The sequence below is a fragment of the Echinops telfairi genome, unplaced genomic scaffold (assembly GCF_000313985.2).
Source record: "Echinops telfairi isolate 266 unplaced genomic scaffold, ASM31398v2 ScPeMD7_18;HRSCAF=68, whole genome shotgun sequence".
In the NCBI taxonomy this organism is placed as follows: Eukaryota; Metazoa; Chordata; class Mammalia; order Afrosoricida; family Tenrecidae; genus Echinops; species Echinops telfairi.
In genome coordinates, this window is record NW_022103915.1 from 27,222,391 (window position 1) to 27,242,674 (window position 20,284).

At 50.4% G+C, this 20,284-nt stretch overlaps 1 protein-coding gene across 13 annotated transcripts in view; it reads right to left on the reverse strand.

Annotated features, from left to right (window-relative positions):
• Nucleotides 1-20,015, reverse strand: part of NRXN3 (neurexin 3) — a 1,902,419-nt gene extending 1,882,404 nt beyond the window's left edge. For 4 of the 13 annotated variants that reach the window (XM_030884919.2, XM_045287969.1, XM_045287963.1 and 1 more), the window contains exon 1: nucleotides 19,760-20,009. The gene's annotated coding sequence lies outside the window, so the exon portion shown is untranslated. Of the gene's footprint in view, nucleotides 1-19,759 lie in introns of all 13 variants that reach the window. The other 9 variants (XM_045287968.1, XM_045287967.1, XM_045287966.1 and 6 more) reach the window with 4 other exon arrangements.
• Nucleotides 20,016-20,284: the final 269 nt, after the last annotated feature.

Genomic DNA, 20,284 nt, shown 5'->3' on the forward strand with positions numbered 1-20,284 from the left:
CAATGCCTCTGTGGCAGGGCGGCTATGGCATCCTGACCCTGAGGTGATTGACTAGTTTCTGGTATGGGATTTTGCTTTGGTTTCCTGGTAACAACGACCACCCCCTTCCAAAATCCTCCAATGGGCCTGAAATCAAACCCTCGGCATCAGCATGCAGCTGTTCTCGCCATACCACTCTCCTCCACATCTGTGAGGCAACTCCAACCTAGAGATGTCATGTCCCTGAATCCAGGTGGCTCTTCCCACGGTGTGACCATGGTCAAGCCATGTGACCACAGAGCCCCACTTTTCTCATCTGTCTGTCTATGTAGTGAGGGAATGAGATGAGACTCTCTTAAACATCTATAAAATAGGGGCAGCTCTTCCTTAATATAGATATATTATAGCAAACAAACAAACAAAAAACCTGGACACTTAGCTCCATGTGTCATATGGCACATGGGGAACTCCCATGTGCTCCTTTACTCAGTACTCATTTTAGAAGACGTCCATGAGCACACAGTCCACCGGGAGTGGGGTTGTAATTGAAGCCCAAGTTCCCCAACTCTACCAGGGCTCACCTGCTTCCATAGCACACAGAAAGGATTCTCAGATTTTCCGCTCAGTCATCCAATAACGCCGGTCTCACCTCTTGACCTCATCAACCCCATATCCAGAAGAAGAAAACAATCCAAGCAGCTCACCATCCCAAGTAGCCCTGGCATTTCTTCAGTTCCCACTCCCAAGAAAACCCCTGGTGGAGGTTTTCAGAAGGAAAGAGAAGTGTGAAACGAGAACCTCCTGGACGGTTTCATTCATCGCCACCAGTCTCCTGTTTGCAGAATTTGACCCACATCAAACCATCATCGTCACAATCCCCATCACCGTGGCTTTGGTAGCCCAGCAGGACCACGATTCTGACATACTCTTCCACTCCTGGAATGAATCAACTACTCATCAGATGCCCTTGAGCAAGTCAGTTGACTCCGAGCCATCCTCAACTACAAAAATCATGCTATCGCCTATGATTTCTAGATAATGCGATGCAGGCTCAGGAGGTAAAAGTCAGCACTCGGCTAGTGAAGAACAATCAAGGATTTACTCCAAGTCTCCTTGTGTGGTCCCCATCACACCTTGACACCCAGTGCAGTGGAAACCTTGACGTCAGAAACTCTGGGATTGCCATCCCTCTCACTTACAGAGAGACTTTGGGCAGACAACTAAACCTCTCTGAGTTTTTCTCATCTAGAAATGAAGACATTAATAGCTGCCTCACAGGCCATCAGAAGGATCTAGATAGCACAGGATCCTGAAACAATGTGTGCCTGAGGTAGCCCCTACATGACTAAGAACTCCCATGATGACTACCACGCCAAGGCAACTTCAAATTCCAGACCAGGCACAGGTCAACAGCAGTTCTGAATTTGAAAGCCAAGTGTCTTAGGTAACATGGCTTATGATATTCAAAATCAGTTCTTATTTTGGTAAATATATTCATATAAATATACATGAAAACACTCGCCATTTCAACACTTCTTACATATACAATTCAGTAATGCCGGTGGCATTCATTGTGCTGCTCAGCCATCACCCCTATCCATTTCAGTGTCTATTAAACAGAGTTCCCCTTACGCCCTGCCTTCCACCTGCCACCGGTTTGTCAACATCCCCCTACACTCAAACTAGAGAGTCCACCTAGAAGGTAAGTCAGAGCAGCTAGATCATCCTGAAATCAGAAAGCATCAACGCTCCCCTCGCCTCCCGACCCCTCCCCCTAACCCCAATGCCATCTTCATTTTCCACTGCCTCATCAGATTCACACAGGAGGGAAATGACCAAATCAGAAACACCACCGCCTTTGCCAACTCATCGAGGGAGCCCCTATTAGAAAGACTTCTACCTCGACTTCAGACAAGAGAAACAAAAGCATCCTATTGACTCTGGGGCAGAAAGCAAATTCATTCTCCAAACACAGTGCAGGGCATAGAAGAGCCCAGCGAGGACCAGCTAAAGGCAGGCGGAAACCAGCGCAGCAATTCTGAAACCATCCGATCCCTGAGGACATGGCAACGTTGCAAAGGCACCTATCAATAAAGCCAATCCTGGAGGAGCTGCGCATATACACGTGGCAAAAAGAATGAAAGACTCAAATCCATAAAGCATGAACTCAGATTCCCGCACCAAAAGGTCCTTTCAGGAGCATTTTGTCAAAAGCACCAGCCCGCGGGCTTTCCTAAAAGGCTTTAAGCCTCCTGTAGGACAGTGTTGGATAGGTGACGACTGCTTTGAGCCGGTCCTTCGCAGTTACCCTGTCTTCTCACTTCTGCCCGTGTGCCAGAGGAGCCAAGTATACTCAGACGGACCATATTCTGGACATAACTCAGTGACCCCACCCAGGCTGTCTTCCCTGACCCTGATTCTGCCAAGTCTAATGACTTCTCCATTTCACCTCCAGACATTTCCCCCAGTGAGGTTACCTCGCTGACCATAGCCCGTAAGTAACTAAGAACTCCCAGGATCACAACACCCCACTGCTCTGATACGTCCCATGTTGCCCGGGACACACAGACTGAAATCTCTGCCTTCGCCCACCACTATGCATGTGTGACCACCCCCACCCCCAGCATCCACTCGGGCCCCATCCATGGTGTAGCATCTGTGTAGTTTCAGTCAGTTGGCCCCACCCCTGGTCCATGGACCATCTCATTGCATGAGATCAAGCCAAAGGCACCCGTTGTCATTCCAACAGAGTAAACCCGTTGTTGTTGAGTTGATTTAGATTCACATGGCAACCCCATGTGTTTTAGATTGGAACCATGCTCCAAGGGTTTTCAATGGCTTAGTTTTCTGAAGTACATCCCCAGGCCTTTCTTCCCAGATGTCTCTCGGTGGGCTCAAACTGCCAGTCTTGGTGAGCAGCCCAAAAGCCAAGTGTATTAACCATTGGCTCCACCCAGGAATTTCAAACAGAGTGAAGTCGTAGAGTTTGGCTCATGGGCAGGGAGAAGGGCTCTCTGACATAAGAAGGTGAGGTGTACTGGTGTGATCTTCAGAGTGACACAGCTACTGGGTGACCCTAAGCAAAGCTAGCCTGACAATATTGCATGTGTCAAGACTTAATCAAAGCAAAAGCCCATTCTCTGTACTTATGGTTATGGGAGCCTAGCTTTCAAAAACTCCCTCGACGGTTCAACCAGATTGCATTTGGATTCCTATGGGAGAGATCACCCTAACTACCACCTACTACTCCAGATTCTTCAAGCACACCTTTCCATCTCTTTCCAGCTCCACCAAGTTGAATCCCTTGTTTTCGGTTTCCTATGCTCTTGTCCTGGCCTGTCATCCTCACTCTTTCTCCCTCCAAACTGCTGACATCATTCTTTACCTCCCACCTTCTCTGAGAAGTCTTCCTTCCATGAAAGAAGATCATCCCCTCCACAGAATCCTTTGTGGTCCGGTCCTTTCTGCTTCAGATGCAGGCTTCCTGCTGCAGTTACAGACCTTAGGCCCTCCCTCACTACAGAGTGTTGACAATTACTATTCTCTGAGTATCCAGCACCAAAGACCAGAACCCAGGCAAAGGAAGTGCCCAATAAACATTTCCAGAGTTGAATTTGTGGAAGCCACACTGTGCCAACTTGTTCATGAGAAGTAGCGCCTTTGTAGCTGGTTATGCTTACAATCACTCGCTCTCTTTCTCTCTCTTTTCACCTCCCAGGATTCCTTGAAACCAAGACATGTATTTGAAAGATGATGGGATGGACAAATAATAGGGTAGGAGATCAGCAGGGCATCAGAAAATCAAGGCATCAGAAAATCAAGTCTACATTGCAAATCACCTTTCAATATAACACCCAAGCTCAAGTAAGGCTAACAAAGTCCCTCCATACACCCAACAAAGGGTTTATCAAACTGGACCCCATGTATCCACGCTCCTCTCCCTAACTCATAGCCCCGGTTACCACTTCTGACTCTCCCACCAACCACCTGCATGGCTCCTGGTCCACCTCTCTACACCCAAGAATGTGATCTAGGTTCTACCCACTCTTTCAAGGTAATGCAATTGTGTATAAGAGAATAGTAATTTCTTGTTGCTGAACCTCTTATTTGGCAGATTTTAACCCTAAAAAAGGGTTTGGATTCCCCCTCCCCCTCCCCCCCAACCTTCTTCTGTCCCTTCCTTAGATCCTAGGCAAAGGGCCTGAGTTAGTTAATTGTGCCAACCTAGCCAATAATCACATGTGGGGCTAATTGAAAGGCGGAGGGATAAATGGGTGGTGAGCCTCGCCTTTCTAGCTCTCGGGTCTCTTGCTTTGTGATGGTCGCACCAGGGTGCAGCTGCTTTAGCAGTTCCCTGTGCTTCAGCTTGCAAGATTGACTTCCTACAAGACATCCCCAAGGAGAAGCCACATGGACCTATCCCGTTGCAGCCCTAGGTGCTGGAGCAGCCGTGTGGAGACCCCTGCTAGTGCTGAGATGCTTATTCATTCACAGACTCAGCTTTCCTCCTGCAGTCAGCATCATTGCCTCTGTTTTGTGAGGTGGAGGATTTTGTGGACTGGTGTTGGGTTAATGGGTTAATGTTGGACTTGTGGGCTTGGGCAGCATTGGGTTGGGATGTTTTCGTGATGCACACTTTCTTTACATGAAACTCTCATACATGAGTTGCTATGGATTTGTTTCTCTAAAGTACCTAGACTAATACAGGGCCATACTTTGTACCAAGGGGTCTAGCAAGGTGCCACAAGTGCCAAGGAGAGGCTCAGCCATCTTTCCATTCTACTTAAGACACGACACCCAAGATGCCAGAATTTGCCAACTGCCTCATTACACTGCAAATCTAAATCTGGAAGTGCAAAGATACAAGTGGCCACTGTGGGAAAGTGCTCACGATACAGCCTGAAGTGAAAGATCGGGCGAGTGATGCTGACTCCAAACTGAGATTTCAGCGCCTGGCAGAGAGCGAGCGCTCAATTGGTACCGGTGAGTGTATTTCTTAAACAAAACAGCACATTCTGGATGGTGGATGCTTAGAAATTAAATCAGACGAGAGATGGTTTAAAAAAGCGTCCTCCTGGTTGTTTCTGAAGGGGGTATTTATAGGTGACTGGGTGTTTTGGTTCCCAACATTTTCCAAATGTTCTACAGTGAACATATATTATTTTGTAATAATAAAATCATTAAACCATTTTTATAAGGCGAATCATCATTTAAGAAAAAAATCCCCACACAAAACAAAGCCAAAAGAGAAAAAGAAAAACTGGGTTCTGTCAGCCGAACTCCACAACCCACACACCAGCCAACCTTCTTCCTGCCCACACATCCCCTCCCTCCCGTTTCCATCTTGATTTTCGGCAGCTCAAGATCAAACTATTAGGGTGGGGGTTTTTTTCTTTTCTTGCTTTTCTTTTTGCCCCTTCGGAACCAGAACCCAGTGTGAGGAAGCCCCATGACCCTGGGGACTGGAGGAGACCTGACCAAGGTGCAGCGCCTGCCCACTTCCGGCTGGTCTGCCGGAACTGCCCCTGAAACCCAGGCAGGACGCAGAGGACCCTCGGCGGCACCCCAAGTCCTGCGCACCCTGCGGTTCAGGAGAAGGCTCTCTAAGAAGTGAAGCCCTGAGTCTTAGCAAACATCTCAGTACTTTAATGTTTCCTCAAAGCCCTATATGTTTCCACCACTCTCTTGTGGCTCTAAACCCAATCCATAACCTATGCCCTTGGCATCATTGCTAGCATCTCATTAATTTGCAAAAAGTAGGTGGAAAGGGGGGAAGAGATAGGGTGGTCACCTGGGGAAAGTATTTGCTATGGATTCCTGGGTCAACAGACTTCAGAGGCTGGCCTGATGGCTTGTCTGAGACGGGACTTAGAGGCTCCCCACAGCAGTAGGGCAGCCATGTCTCAAAGAGGATGCTTGGGTTCCTCCTTCCTCTGGGCTCTCCCAGGCCTGTGAACTCAAGGAAGTGACCTTTGCCTTCTGCCCTTCCACGGTCAGCACCACCCAAGCAGATGGGGTCCAGGCAGCCCAGCTCGGAACAGGAAAGGATTCAGAGGGGACCACCCTCTGTGACTCGGGTCACCTCATAGAAAGGAAAAGTTCAGAGACAGGAGGCCCAGACCACAGACTCAGTTTCTGCCACATGCAGCTGGCTCCCTGCTGAAAGGCACATAACCTCTCAAAGACTTGATGCAAACAGACACCTCTGCACACCGCTCATGGCAGGCACTGTTCACAAAAGCCAACCACGGAAACAGCCTGAAAGTCCATCAGCAGATGAATGGATACACAGCAATGGGGTGTATTCATGCAATGGGATATTATCTAGCCATAAAGAGAAGTGAGGTCCTGCCACATGTTATAACATGGATGAACCTGGAAAACACGATTCTGGGGGTAATGAATCAGTCACAAAAGAGAAAATATTGAAAAAATCCAACTTAGATGAAATATCTAGAGTAGGCAAGTGCATAGAGACCAGAGTTCCCTATACACTTAGTGACTACCAAGAGTGGCGGTATGGGAGAGGCACGAGGGCCTCCTTGCCTAGAGGACCCTGTGAAGGCAATGGAAAAAGGTAGAGCTATTGAATGGTGATGATTGACCCGTAAGGTAAATGTAACTAATGCAAGTCACCGAATGATACATGGATGTATCATTGGAGGATGATACATGGAGGATGGTGAGAGGGCAACTGTTCTATTACATAAGTTCACCAAGAATATGAAAAAGAAGCGTGGGTAAGGATTGCTTCTTTTCCTAGCTGTTGCCGGGATCTAGTGAGATACGTTTGGTAAAGCTTCGTGCACCAGGCCTGGCATCTATGAACTCCATAGCTGGCAGGATCATCAGTGTTATCTTCTTACATCTCTCACTCGTCCTCAGCCCCCCTGCCCTGAAGCTTTCAGCACACATGCAGGTCCTGAAGACCACCTTCCCGGTAGGATGCTCACATGAATCAGAGGAGCCAGACTGGACCTATCCCAACCTGCCCACCTACCGCTCCCCGTGCCTAGGGTACTGGTCTGGAACCCCGAAAGGGCAGTAGTACCTCCCTGCGGACTTGCTGAGAGGACAAAGTGAGAAGATGCTAGTGAACTCCTTCCTGCCAGCCCACACGCAGGGAACTTTGATCTCAGTGTTCCTCCTGGCCTCTTCGCTGTGGGGTCAACCCTAACCCTGGCGACTCCCCAGTGTCAGAGTGAGACGGGCTCTCGGCCATTTGCAATGGCTGGTTTTTCAGAGACTGCTATGTCCTTTTTCTAAGACAACTCTGGGTAGGAGGATAGACCAAAACCTCCCAACCTTTCAGTTAGCCACCAACTGTGTTGACTTCTTACACCACCCAGGGACTCCTCATTTTAAACGTGGTCCCCAAGATGCCCTGGCCCCAGTTCTTGCCTCCAGATCACACATCACCAAGCCAAGCAGGTGATTGGGAATTACAGGTCATCCCTGGTTTCACCTTTATTCCACTCCTTCCAAACCTAACTTCCACCAGGGCTCAACCTAATGTCTCCCTTCATGGTGGCTGTGTTCCCAGCACCTGGTACAGCGCCTGGATATAGTAGGTGTTTAATAAATATCTGCTGGAGGAATAAAGGAATCATATATGAGGGTTGGCATAGAGCATCGCCAAGGCCCATTCCAGCTCGGAGAGTCTCTGACTACTTCACCATTTCTGACAGCTTTGGAAGAAAAGTTTAAAACGAGCCCTAGAGAAGCTGTTTCACCGGTCCCTGGGGGAGACTGGGGATGGTTGCTGCTGACAGGCTTCTGAACACTCAAGTCATGCAGAAATGTACTCCTGTTTTTTAAACCTGAAAAAGGAGACTGCTGAATTCCCAGCCCCTCTCCCAGGGCTGCCCACACTCAGGATGCAGGGTATTGAGCCAAGAGCACAGCAGTGGGTAGCAGAGACCCAGGCCAGGCAGAGAGCCCTCCCAGTGTCAGCAATGGACAGCTAGCTTTGAGCAAAGGAGGCCAAACCTCACAGAGCCACCGGTGACCACAGCAGCCAAGGTCCCCACACGTTTCCCCCCTTTCCAAAGAGAAAGGGAACTTCACACCTACAGGGAACAAAGGGAGATCTTGGACATGCTCTGGCTAGCTCCACCTCACCCAGTGCTGTGGGTTGACTGTGTGTTCCCCAAAGACATGGTCAAGTCCTACTCCCCGGAATCCATGAATGTGGCTGTATTTGGAAATTGGGTCTTTACCAATGTATTCCAGTTAGGAGGATGTCCTAATGGGTTGGTGTGGGCCCTAAACCTAACATAGGAGCCCTGATGGTGTTGTGAACTATGTGTTGGGCTGAACGCCACAAGGTCAGCAGTTCACACCCACCACCTACCCTGCAGGTGAAAGATGAAGGTTTCTGCTCCGGTCAAGATTTGCAGCTTCAGAAACCAGAGGGGCAGTTCTACTCTGTCCCAGGGGGTCGCTGTGAGTCAGGACTGACTGGAAGGCAGTGAGCTTGATTTGGTTGAATCCACTAGGACTGTGTCCTTACAAACGGAAGGATGGCCCAGGGAGGCAGAGCGATATTTCCACAGTCCAAAGAACACCAAGCTTAGCAGAAGCTAAGAAGAGGCCATGAATGATCCTCCCTAGAGTCTTCGGAGAGATCATAGCACTGCTGATACCTTGCCATTGGATGTCTAGCCTCCAGAATTGCAACAGAATCCATAGCGACTGTTTTGAGCCACCTGGTTTGTAGGGCTTAGTTATTATAGCAGCCTTAGGAAATGAAAACACTCAGCCACATAGTGTTTGGTTTGGAATGCAAATTCCTGGTCCCTGTCCCAGAACTCTAAAATCAGATCTAAGGGGTAAGGCCTGCAAACAGCATTCTCAAAAAGCTCCCCAGACACATCTGATGTATAACCAAGTCTGAAAGCTGTTATTCTAATGAGAAGGAAACAGATCAATATAAGCATGGCCCCACTTTATTGGGTGCATAACCAATTAACTCCACGCTTCTAGTCTAGCTCTGGAAAGAAGATGGTCCAGCCACCCAGGCCCCTGTTCGGCGGGGCAGACCGTTGGAAACCACTGGTTTGCAAACCCACGTGCAAACTGGAATCACCTGGGGAGTTCCAATTATACTGATGCTGGGGTTTCACTCCGAACAACTCAGACTTGACCGATACGATGTGCAGCTTGGATCTGGAGTCTTAACATGGTGATTCTAATATGCAGTGAGATTTGAAAACTACAGCTCAAACCGCCTCTCACCACCTCACTCACAAGGGTAAGCTCCAACCACCACAAACACCTCCATACCAGCCTTCTCCACCACAGTGGTTTGGGCCTGAAATACCACGAATTAAGAAAGGAAGGGGCAGTGTGTTCACACTGCAAGACCGTGGGACTTCAGGGGCACAAACTCTAGCCTGAGAATCCATCTGAAAACCCCCAAGTCTATCTCGTAGATTTGCTCATCAAAAAATTACTCAATAGCACGCAATTTTCCATGGCAAAGGTAGGTAGATTTTTACTTACTCTTGTAGTTGCAAATTTAAACACATGGAAAAATTTTGAGATTTCTCTCATATATAGCTGCAGTTTGATGAAAAGCTGCATCGGCACCTATGTCCTCATTCTAAGTGGGCCTGAGACAATTAAGCATGGCGGTAAAAAGGCCTGGCAATCCTCTTCGCCAAATCTTGAATCCAAAACCCACCACTGACCAACTGGGCAACTGAAAGCCAATTATCTACCCTCCCTCAGCCCCATTTCCTACACTCATAAAATGCACTTAGCATTGCCTAACACTTAGGTACCACGAACTGTCAAAAGGAGAAACCTATCTGTCTTGGAAGAAGTATGGCCAGACCTGCTCCTTAGAGGCAAGGATGGCGAGACGTAAATTCACAAACCTTGTCCGTGTTGTCAGGATAGACCAGTCCCCGGAGAAGGACATCATGCTGGATTAAGTAGAGGGACTGACACAATGGCTGCAATGGTGGGCTCAAGCAGACGACCAATGGTGAGGATGGCCCAGGGCAGGGCAGTGTTTCATTCGGTTGTGCCTCGGGTCGCTATGAACCAGAACCAAGTCGATGGCACCTAATCACAACAGCATTGCAGTGTTTCCTTCATCCTCACCACTTGACGTTGATGGAGTCCTGATGGTGTAGTGGCTTACAGGTGGCCGGCTAAACGCAGGGTCAGCAGTTTCAACTCACCAGCCACCCCACGGGAACAGGACATGCTTTCTGCTCCTGTAAAGATTGACAGCCTTGGAAACCCATAGGGGCAGTTCTACTGTGCCCTACAGGGTCCCTATGAGTTTCAATCGGCTCAATGGCAGTGAGCTTGGGCTGGTTTTATTGGCCTGTGTGTTGTACGCCGGCACATAGCAAAAGCTCATTCGATCTTTGCCGAAGTTAAAAATATCAGGTCATTTTTTGGTCACCATTGAGTGCTTCATCTGATTCCCGAGGTTTCCTTTTGAGGGACTCCTGGACACCTTGGAGACCATTCTGCCAAACTCACATACTCTCGATTCTTCTAGGGCCCCCTTTCCTACCAAGCTTTGCAGCTCTTTGACCTTGAACTAGCTGCTTAGCTTCTCTGAGCCTCAGTTTCCTCACCTCCAAAATGGAGGGGGGGAAATGCTCACCCACCTCAAGGGCCAAGTGGCTACTTTTTATCTAGTGCTGAGAACAATGTCTGACACTGTCCCTCTGTATACCCAAGAGCTAAGAGAGATGGGAGGGGGGAAAGAGTGATTCAGCAAAGAGCTCCCTCCACCTGCCATAGCAACCAAGGGGTAGAAAAGATGCCTCCTAAAGGCTCTTGGGAAGTTGACAATCCCAAATCCAGAGTCAGGGGCAGGGGCAGCCTCATCTCCTCTCTGGCCGGCCCAGGATGACACTGAAGAAGGCTGACTCCAGCTTGGGGCCCCGCTCACTGGCTCCCCATCCGACTCACTCCATTTAGTTCTGGCAATCCAATTCCCTTTCTTCCACCTGGAAATCGATGTTTAATTAACACATTATTGGAAAAATCAACACAGTCTTCAATGGGGCTGCAATGAAGCTAATGCAGCTCAGCTTGGGGGCCCGCAGACCATCTCCTCCGTCAGAAAATGGTCTTCTCCAGTCCCTGCCTCGCAACCAAGAAAAAGTCCCTCCTCCCTAGAGTCCTGCCACTTCTTCTGGGAAACCCCTGTCTCTAGGTTCAAAGACCTCCCATCCTTTCTTGCCATTGGCCTCCTGACACAAGATGACACTGCCCCAGGGAGAGAGTGCTCTCTCCTGGGGCCCCCAGCTCCCCACCCAGGAGGTTGTCTAGATGGTTCCATCTCCTCCTCCTCTCCAGACCAGAACTCGCACTCACCCAACTAAGAGAGGTGGGCAGCTGCCATGCCCTGGTCCCGGCAGTGGGGAGGGAAGCCAGGAGTTTCTGACCATGATGAGAGCTAGCACATGTCCTCCGCAGGCTCCAGCCCTCAGGAGCCGATCTAAGACACACACACGCACACACACCATTGGTGAATCGTCTTCTAGTCTCCATTCTGGATACTCCAACACCTCTTCTCCATGGTGCAGAGTAGAGTTCAGTACAAGTTCTCAGAAACAGTGCCTACGCCAGCCAGGATCCAGGTTCTGTCACTTGTCATTGTGGGATTCTAGAATAGCTACTTCCTTAGACCGTCCAGTCACCAGTTTCTCCAACAGTCACAAGAGGATGCTATCCGGCTCAATGAAAGACAGCAGAGCATAAAGCCCTGCCAACAGTAGGGGCTAGATAATTGTCGATTCACTGGAATCTTACACTGAAGGGCAGCACCTACAGGGAGGGTCATGAGCAGTATAGGGCCATCCAGGTCTGGACTCTCTGCTCCTGCCTATCTACCACCATCCGAAACCATCTGAACTCATTCCTCAGACAAGATACTCAAAATAGGGGAGGGGCTAACTGAGGCACTATGGGAAACAGAGTTCCCGAACTACTCTCAAGAAGATGGCCAGTGGTGCCCCTCCTGGGCCGGCAGCGTCTCCCCTTAAGCTGAAGTACCTCTGACTATCAGCAGCAAGTTCAACAGGCCTCAGCGTTATGAACTCAGCTTCCCTGAAAACAAGCCAATTCTGAAGAGATCAAGTTCCCAGAGCTGGAAACTAGAAGAAGGGATCCAGGGAGGTCATGTGGCAAAGAGACCAAGCCATGTGGCAAAGAGACTGGCGGGCCAGGACCCCAAGGTTGCAATCATGGCCCCTCTTCCCAGTTAAGTGACCTGGCGCATACAACTTAGCCTCTTGGGTATCTGTAATTGGGGGACTGAGTGAGATAATCAATGTCAAGTGGTTGGTTGGTTGGTTGGTTTTGGCTTTTTTACCTTGTTAATTATTTTTGTTACCATTGTTACAACCATTATCGATGCTCCAGAGTTCAGGAGAAAGGTGGGGCTCTCTACTCCCATAAACAGTTACCAGCTCAGAAACCCGAAGGGGCAACTCTCCCTGTTGCATTGATCGCTATGCTTCAGCACTGCCTCAATGGCAGTGAGTTTGGAGGTGGTTGAGCTTATTTCTGTTGTCTCTGGAGGGGGACACATGTTCCATCTAGATGAGGCCCAACTCTGCCTCCAGGGACATTACCTTGATGGCCTGATATCCGCCGTGGTAATTCATTCTAACTCATAGCAACGCTGTAGGACATGGTGGAACTGACCCTGTGGGTTTGCAAGTGTCTAACACAGTACCCAGCACATAGCCAGGACCCAACGGTTGCCTGATAGTTGCTATATCGGCAACAGAAATAATCATAAGACCCAAGATTTCATCGCTTAGGAATCAGAGGGCCAAGGGAGGAAAGGCTCTGCTCCCACCCACCTTCTTTCCATCTCTAGCTCGTCTCCTTCCTCTCTCTTCCCCATTAGCAGAAAAATGGGTGATGTAATCTCAAAGAAAGATGACTGTATGTTTTTTCATCTAAACCAGGACTCTTTGGAGAGTTAATAATGACATTAGGACAAAGGCCTCCACAGAAACTGTCTCTACAAATCAAGGCATCTGGTCACCCCAACTCAAGATCGTAGAGAAATGGCTTATGATTTGCTTCAAGATACTGGAAAAAGGGAAGGCCTCTTAGTAGTCAGGATCCATCTTTCTCTAGCCTCTTGCTCACTCCCCCAAAGCACATGCACACAGTCAACTAGGATGTTCAGCTCTCCCCACGTTCAAGATCTTAACCCTAGGGGTGGATTGAGGGCACTAGGAGAAACCTGCCATCCACATTCCATAACATCATACTTCCCAACCAGCCAATGTAAACAGAAATGAAACACATGTGGGGGGGCACTGCCTGGGTCCAAGCATCCCTTTCTTGGAAGACAGAGCTAACTGAAGCAGCCTGGAAGAAGCAAACAGATTCCCAAATCTTCAGGATCCAGACACCAGCTTTTCAGATAGGGAGTCCTGACTTCCTCTGAGAGCACCCAGGATGAATAGGGCTAATTGGATTGAGAATGTCGGGCACTCCACCTGGGTCTCTGCTTCCAACATATTCAGGGGATGGCTGTGACCTTGAAGAGTAGTTCACCAAGACTTATCTTCCTCAAGTCTACAGCCAACCCTTCAGGGATTGAGTCTGTCCTCCTCAGAGGCACCAAATTACTTCACCAACACCCCACTCTCCTCTGACCCATGAAAAGGAAGAAATACAGCCAGGAAACTTGCTCTCCGTGTTGAACTTGGGTATGCCTTTGGACAAGCCATTTAACCTCTCAGACCCTCAGTTCTGCCATCTGTAATTGACAAGATTACATGAGAGGAGAGCCCATCTCCCTTTACTTCTAACATGATACTGTAAGGGCCATGAGCTCTTGAATGAGACAGATCTGGATTCAAATTCTTGATCCGCCATTTTATGAGGTTACTTTATCTAAACTAATCTCCATCTCCTCCTCTGTCAAAGCGAAGCCCTGAAAGTATATTGTTCGGAGACTTAATATGAGAGACTACATGTAAGCAACTTGGTAGGGAACACACACCTAAGAAAATGTAGCCAAATCACCATATCTCTATATCGCTGTAAGTATAGTGATGACAATGATGACTCGTATTAAGGGCACCATGAAGGCAAGCAGGGTGACCCTGAGCCAGGCATGGAGAAGCCTTCTCTGCTGAACTAGAGTTTAGACCTCAAAATTCTTCTAACAGATTCTGGACTTGCTGGGCCAAGATGGGCAAAACTAAGACTACTAGAAGCCAACTCCCCGCCTTCCCAAAAGACACGTCCCCAGGTGCTGGAAGAGAGTAAGAGAGGGGAAACCCAACACCAAATCCACTGTGTTTTGTTTGGTTTGGTTTTTTTTCCTCCAATAAACAGATATTTGTTGAGTACCTACTGTGTGCCAGGGAATGTCCTGGACACTAGGGACACTGCAATGATCAAAAAGAGACAAAGTCCTTGGCCTTGAGGAGCGTTCATTCTACAGAAGGCGCTAGACAAGACCAATATGTAATATAATGTCACCATGTCACATGGTCATATGATACATCAAACTAAAGACCGGAATGGGTTAGAAAGGAGCCAGAGGACTGGGATGAAATTATGCTAGAAAGCTGGTTGGGAAAATTCTCTCTGGGGAGGAATTCTTTGAGCAGAGACCTGCAGGGATGAGCCAAGAGCTTGCAGATACCACGTAGCCCCAGCCCCAAGCCCAGCACTGCCACCTGTGGCTGACCCAGCTCCACTACCGCACCCGCTTCATCTGCAAAGCAGGCAGAGGCGGCCCTCCTGTGTGGGAGCTGCAGGGCGACCTCCATCATTCTCCACCAGTAGGTGCAGGCTTGGGAACTGGGCTGGCCACAGTAGCCCAGGGACACTGGGTCCGTCACCTTCTGGGCAGTGATCTCGGCCAGCAAAAGCTGTCTCTTCTTTGGTGAGTCTCCCCTCCACACTCAAGGGGTCGTGTAAGGAGAAGGAGGTCAAGGGATCCCAAGAGCGATCTCTCCTGCGTGTTTGGCACAATAATTCTCCCCCAAGGCGGCCTGCTCCCCACATCACCCCTTTTCCCCAGCAGTGACGTAACCCTGTCTCCCTAACACTTCAAGGTCATCCACAAGAAGAGACAAGGATACCAGAAAGGTGGAATCACTCACATTTTGCTCTGAGGAAAAATTTTTTTTCAAGGAAAAAAATATGTCTTACCCTTTCCCTCATAATTGCTAATAACGTGGGGCACACCTTTAGCGGAAGGAGAAGGGAAAATGGCGTCTGGTAGCTAAGGCAGTAGGCACCCAGGAGAGCCCTGGGGATCGGGCTCCTCTCTGGGTCCAGAGTGATCTCTGTCACTGGGGCCAAGCCACCCAGAGGCAGTGGGGGGGGAGGCAGCAGGCTGCTCCCTGGCTCTCCGCGGAAGGCTCTGGCAAGGTGGCAGGGGAAGCCCTCAAATTCGCCCACCTCATTCCTTCTCCCCCTTCTGTCTGCACCCGCCCACCAGTCACCCATGAGCACACCCACCCCCGGGCGTGCTTGGTGGACGTGGGAATCTCAGACTAGGCTTCCTGCTGGAGTCGGAGCAGCTTCTCACCCTCCACCTCCTTCTCATCTTCCTGGGAAACTCCACACGGCCCCCCTCAGCACCCCTCGCTCGCCCTCCTCCTCCCAGGTGCAGGCAGGTAAGCTGGCTGTCGCTGTCAGCACACCACCTCTCCCCTCACACATGCACTCCAGATGAGCACCCGCAGACAGGACAGAAAAGCGGGCAGCCTCTCGCTCCAACCATGCACAGCGCTGACAATCCCGTGTCGGCCAACTGTCGGGCACCCCAGTGCTGGGCAAAACACCACCCTCGCCGCCAAGACCCTTCACAGCCCCCAACCAAAAAGCAATGCCAAGGACACACCAGGAATTCCAAGACCGCTATCATCAGTAGAGCGAGAGGGGAGGAAGACAAAGACATCGCTTCTTCCTCCCGACGAACCACGACAACGCTTTGGTCTATTCTGTATTGCCCTCTGGCTTCACAGAGCCCACCGATGGGCTGGCTCTGTGCATTGGGGGTGGGGGGCAGAAAGCAGACACGTGTGTGTTGGTGGGGAGGGGGTGATCTGTGTCTCTACTGTCCAAGCTTCTCCCCAGAGGGAACCCAGTCCAGACCCCATCTTCCCAGGATAACCTTCCCCCAATGTGCTGCAAACATATTATTTCACGGATGGTTAAATTGGATCATTATCACCAGGTGCTTATTTGGCCCAAAAAAAAAGAAAAAGAAGAAAGGGAAATCATTCATGTCATCCACCCCCACTCCAATTTTCTTCTCATGAGGTCCCCTCCCCAAAACACTCCCCAACACGCTAATCCCATGAACTGCGACACGTCACATCTTTCAGGAAAGAATAATGGCGAGCAGCAAGAAGAGGGAGCGGCAAGGAGGCGACGTGTCTGGAATGGTACTGTCCCCGTATGGGGACGAGGGAGAGGCGCCATGGTGGAGGTAGGGGACAAGGAGCACAGTAAAGGGAAGGAAGCGAAAACAGATCTAGCCTTCGGTAGCCCGTGTATGTGAGCAAGAGAGAGTGTGTGTGCAAGTGCATGTGGGGATGTGTGGCGCTGCCCTCCTACCAGAAGGCTGCATCCATGTGGTATGTAGGAAAGGCCATCGCACTACTGTTGTGTTGCAAAAAAAAAAGAGCCGCAGAGCCATCAGAAACAGAATTTTCTCATCGAGATAGAAAGGGCTAGAGACAGGGGGAGGGGGTAACGGAGTAGAGGAGAGTGGTGTGTGGAAACACAAGGCAAGATCATGGCAGAATTGGAGGAGGATGGAGGGGGACATTGGTGGTGGGGTGGGGAAATTGGCACACGCACGGACAGAGACACAAACACACACAATACCCAAACACCAAGCCCCAGGCTCCACCGCTCATCCAAGACTGACAACCGTCCCCTATCTCGCCGCTGCGTCTCGGTACCCCCAAAGCTGGGGCCGACAGATTTCTATATCTCAGTTTTGCAGCGGTGGGCTAATTACAACCAAGCCCCCCTCACCAAATTAACCCCTCCCCTCCCTCTCTCTCCCTTTTCTCTCTCTCTCTCTCTAAAAGGCCAATTGAAGAATAATGTGTTTTTAGAGATAATGGATTTTTTTTTTCAAGGAGCGAGAGAACGGGGATGCAGGACAGAAATTCTGCAAAACGATGACTTCCAACCTCACCTCCGTCTCCCCTCACACCTCGATTCGCTGGAGCATCTCCCGTTCCACCCTCCGACCATTCCCTTGTCCCCCACCACCCCAAAGAAAAGACTTTCCTACCATGCCCATCGACAAACACACCAACCGCCACCCAATCTCAGTGGCCGATCTCAAAACCCCAAGCATCAATCCACTTCGATACATCCTTTTTCTTATATAAGCAGCACATCATCAACAGACTCGGTCAAAACGCAGCATTAAATGAAGAAATCAACAAAAAAGGCGGCCAGACCCTGGTCCAAGCCCCAATCATGAATTCGAGGGAGGAACCAAAGAAGCCCAGGCGCAGTCACCTCTCAGAATCGAAAATCCTTTTGATTTCTGACTAGCCCCTCTTTGTGAAAAGCAGTATTTAAAAACATTATTTTCCTACGACAGGACAGAAACCTCCAGAAAAAAAACAAAAAGACATTCGCGCAGTCGGGTTGATTTCAAAATTAACCCAGCCCTGTAGCTCACTTTAACAGCGAACTTCCAGTGTCCAGCCTTTTTCCCCGTCTTGCAGAAGGAAGACTGGCTCACAAGACGAACCCCAGGCTGCAGAAAATGGGCCAAGAATCCTTACCCCCTTCCCAAGCCCAAGCAAACCAAACAATAGGGCTAGCTCTCTGCTCGACCTGCACCCATCTGAAATAGCGTTCGTCCCAATGTGATGGAGGCAGATTACGCGCAAAGATTTGAGAAAATTAGTAACAATACCAGTCTTGCCTGGTCTCTTTCCCCTCCACCCACCTGCCACATACCCAGTAGCCCTTAGGTAAACTTGCCCATCGCAACCAGCGGGACCATTTTAACTTGCGCGGCGATGCAGAAGCCCTTGAGCGATGAAGGGAGGCTCTACCCAGAATGGCAAATTCATACAGGGCTAGTTCTTCACGCTCCCCAGAGCTCACCTCCAGGTGCCCCCAGCTAGACTATCCTCGGGACCCAAGTCACTCAACGGGCGGGGAGTTCAGATTTCCATTAGAACCTTCATCACAAAGGCAAACTGTCATCTGACCCTGGACACGACTGTCCTCCTCCAGGTGTGACAAGGGCTGCCCCTCTCCTTCTTGGACTGGCCACCGACCCAGGGAAGAGAAGGAATTTTAAATGTTGGGGTGGCTTGTGGTAATGGAAGCACAACTAGGTACTTAAAGCGGGACTAAGCAGAGCATGCAAGGAGAACACAGCCCTTTCCTGCTGGGTCCCTTGTTAGGTCTGGCCCACGTCTTACTCCAGCCTAGGCTCAAGCTGTGATGATCTCTGACCTTTGCATTTATTTTTTAAAAAACTCTTTTAAAAATTAAGATCAAGATGAATCCAACCTGACCTACCTAAACTCCAATCATGGTTCGCGGACAGCTCATTTTCTTATTACAGGATGATATTTCTGCATGCAAATCAGAAGGGGAAGGCCATTGCATGGAGAAAGAAAGGGGGTTATTAATTGTTTTAACAAGTGATCGCACAGCAGGTCACCTGCAAAGCAGCCAAGCCCAGGGGTTGGGATTACATCACTGGCCTAGGTAGGGTGGGGGTGCTGGGGTGAGTGGGGTGGGGGGGCAAGATTTTGTTTTTCCCCTTGTCATTGGGGTGATGTTTCCAAAGCAGTTAAGTTTTGTGGTTAAAAAAAAAGGGGAGGTGGGGAAAGAGCTGAAACTCTGGGTACATAAAAAGGCCTTAAAAAAGAAAAAAAAAAAGATACATTGTGCAAGCCTTTCAGGTCACTGAGAGATTGCAAAACCCACAGTGCTTACACAGAGTGGAAGTTCAGGCAAGCCTGCTACTAAATCATTAATATAAACAAATGGAAGGCTGAGGAGGAAGATTTCCCTGTAACCGATCCAAACAGGAGCTCACACACGCACGCACGCGCGCGCTCGCACACACACTCATACATACTCCCTTTTCACCTTCTGTGAGTATGCCCACCTTCACGAGACATAGGAGTCCAGCCTGCGTCTTCAGACCAAGAACCACCTCTTCGCAGCGCACTCAAAAATAAACAAATACATAAATAATCACACACACACACACACACACACCCCTTTTGGCTCAACAGCCGGCGAAAATCTCTGTCTCAGTGCATCCTCTTCTTGCAATTCTCGGAGCACCCTCGTCTCTCGCTCATTTGTTGTCTGGGGTTTGTTTTTATTTTTTGTCAACCAGCCCCCTCCCCAGCAAAGAAGCATGCTGGGAGCGGAGGGGAAAGTGGCTACCGAACGCCCCCAAAGTCTCTGCCCAACAGGAAGAGGGGGTCGCACCCCATTTCGGACTAGTCATCCGAGCAGAGCGCGGAAAGACTTAAGAAGAAGAAAAACACCACGCATCGAAAACCGTCTCCGACTTTTCCAACCTCTGGAGCCAAAGCAGGGAAGTTGGCGGAGAAAGTCGCGGGCGAACGGCCGCGGGGAAGGCGCTCCGCGGTCGGCCGCGGCGTCGTTCCGCGCAAGAAGGCAGGTTGGGGAAAACTTCGCCCGCGTCGGGAGCAGCCTCTTCCCGGCCGCCGGCGCGGACCGGCCCCGGAGTGGCTGCTGCTCCGCTGCCTGCCTGCGTGCCTCTCCCCTCCCCGCCCCGAAGTCTTACCTTGCGGGCTGCGGGGCGCGGGGGCGCGGGCTGGGCGCTGGACGTGCAATGGACAGAGTTTGCCGGCTCCGTTTCCTCGGGGGACAGCGGCTCACATTCCAGAATGCTGGATCTCTGCCCGCTCCCGGGAGGACGGACGAGGGCGGGGTGGGAAGCCGCCCCGGGCGGGGGCTGGAGGTGCGAGAAGCGGGTCCTGGGTGGCTGGCGAGGCCGGCGGGCGGCGAGAGGGGAGGACCCGCTGGCCGCTCCCTCTGGGCGAGTGGGCGCTGAGCGGAGCTGTGCAGGGCTGCGCTCGGAGCCCAGACTGCCGGAGGAGCCCCGGAATTTCACGCACTCCACGGCCAGCCCCTCCCTCTCCCACACAGACCCCAGCATTTAAAGAGACAGCCGGGCTGCCTGGCTCTGGGCTTGGCCTCCTCCCGGGCTGTTTTGCAAACAGCTGAGAAGATAGCATCAGGGAAGGGCGAGCTACAGTCTCCCCGAGGACCGAGGACCGAGAGGCCCTGTCTGGCGCCCGGTGATCCC